The sequence below is a fragment of the Cricetulus griseus genome, chromosome 5, assembly GCF_003668045.3.
Source record: "Cricetulus griseus strain 17A/GY chromosome 5, alternate assembly CriGri-PICRH-1.0, whole genome shotgun sequence".
Lineage (NCBI taxonomy): Eukaryota > Metazoa > Chordata > Mammalia > Rodentia > Cricetidae > Cricetulus > Cricetulus griseus.
In genome coordinates this window covers 185681871-185684329 of record NC_048598.1, presented here as the reverse complement: position 1 = coordinate 185684329, position 2459 = coordinate 185681871, and positions in this window count along the sequence as shown.

The window sequence follows — 2459 nt, the reverse complement described above, 5'->3', positions numbered from 1 at the left end:
CACTCTCTTGGAAGCTGTATGACATTATTTATTTGTAAATCTTGTGTGTGTGTGTGTGCTCGAGTGTGTGTGTGCTCGAGTGTGTGTGCGTGTGTGCTCGAGTGTGTGTGCGTGTGTGCTCGAGTGTGTGTGCGTGTGTGCTCGAGTGTGTGTGTGTGTGTGTGTGTGTGTGCTCGAGTGTGTGTGTGTGTGTAGTGTTGTGTATGTGCACATGCAATCTTGTGTGTGTGTGTGTAGTGTTGTGTATGTGCACATGCAATCTTGTGTGTGTGTGTGTGTGTAGTGTTGTGTATGTGCACATACAATCTTGTGTGTGTGTGAGTAGTGTTGTGTATGTGAACATGCGTGTGTGTGTGTGTGTGTGTGTGTGTGTGTGTGTGTGTGTGTAGTGTTGTGTATGTGAACATGCAACTGTGTGTGTAGTGTTGTGTATGTGCACATGCAATCTTCTGTGTGTGTGTGTGTGTGTGTGTGTGTGTGTGTGTGTGTGTGTGTGTAGTGTTGTGTATGTGCACATGCAATCTTGTGTGTGTGTGAATAGTGTTGTGTATGTGAACATGCGTGTGTGTGTGTGTGTGTGTGTGTGTGTGTGTGTGTGTTTGTTCTAATGTGGGCAGAGGCCAGGGGTTGACTGAGTGAGTTTTCTTTTCTTCTTTCTTTCTTTCTTTTTTTTTTTTTTTTGGTTTTTTTTTTTTTTTTTTTTTTTTTTTGAGATAGGGTTTCTCTGTATTGTTTTGGAGGCTGTCCTGGTTCATTCTTGTTTTTTGAGGCATGGTCTCTTGTTGAACTGGAAAGCTGGTGGTACAATGAGTTTCAAGTATCTACCTTTCTCCATCCTACCCGCCCCCCCAAGGCTGAGACTACAGGCAGACGCCGTGTGCCCCACATTTTACATGGGTGCTGGGGCTCCCAAATCAGGTCCTCACACTTGTGTGGTAGACACTTCACCAACTGAATCACAGCCCCAGCCCATTTCTAATGCTTTTACACGTTTTTTTTTTTTTTTGATGAACTATGCAATTATAATTCATTAAATGTGAGTTTGGGGAGGAAATTGTATCACACTCCACTATTTTTCCAAGGTCCCCTCTCTTTTATCTGCCATGGGTACGGTAGCATCAGTTACTATACCAGATATACTGACAATGGACAAAGAAAATCCCTTTAACATATTTTTGCCATGCATATAGTTATTTTGTGTCTTATTAGTCATTAGTTGTGCCTTTCAAGGGCACTAAAGAAGTCATTTCTTCAGTGACATGTTCATCATCAATACCTACACATAAAAATTGCAAGTTGGCGGCTAGCCAAGATGTGTCCGCTTGTGTAACATGACCATTATGGGGGTAACCAATCTCTTGGTGGTTGGATTCTAGGCCTGTTCCACAGAAGGGGATCTGTACCTGGAATTGTAAACCTGTCAAAAGCCCTTGGTGGGGAAGTCTTAGGTCTCTGGGGGAAACTTAATTCTGTTGTTTAACTGCCTTCTAAAACTATAATGTGTATGCATACCTGCAGGCAATTGCCACTCTCAAGCCTTACACTGAGAAGCTTCTTACTAGCAATCCCATGGCACTTTGACTGGGTGAGCCTGTGCGGGCCACTGTGGTATGGTGTGTACAGCAGCTGTGTTACGTAGAGGAGACAGCATTTCGTAGCTTTCCTTATCTGCCAGCTCTTTCATTCTTTCTATTCATTGTTCCATGGTGTTCTCTGAACTTTACATGGGGTTGATATAGGGGGGTCATCCACAGATGAGCACTCACAGTTGATTATCCTTGGCACCTGTCCTATTGGGCACACCTTGCCTGGTAGATAGTTATTATAACATCCAGGGTCCAGGGCTGGGTAAGACCATCTGTGTCTTTTCTTAGATAGGACTATCTAGCACTAGTTAAGCTAGCTAGCAGGGAGGATATTTCCAAGTCAATCATGGTTGATTTCCCTATGTCCTGCATTCAAATGAATAGTGTCTTCAGAAGTAGGGTCTCGCCATCTAGTTGTGATGGGCAGCCAAAAGCAATGGTAACAGCCTGTCTTTCTTTTGGTATCTCTGGGGCTTCCCTGACTAATAACACATAGGGAGATAACCTGTGCCTAGCACAGAGATTTTCATTTAACAACTCATGTCCACCCATTCCAACTCCTTTAAAATATATTATTTAATTAGCTTACAAACTAGTGGCTTTCCATAAAGCTTCTTCATAATGCTTGGTTTTTATTCGTCTACATCCTGCCCCCTGCTCTATTTCCTGGCCCCATCCCCACCTAAACCTTTTACTTGGAGTATTCCCTCTTGTTGTTTGATGTCACGTGTGTTCTACTATTATTTCAAATTATATTTTTACTTTGGTTGCAAGACCATGGGATTCCAAATAGCTTTTTCATTCCTGCTTCATTTTGGTTGAGCCCTCTCCATCCCCTCATTTCCATACTCCCCACCCTTTCCATGTTTGAAT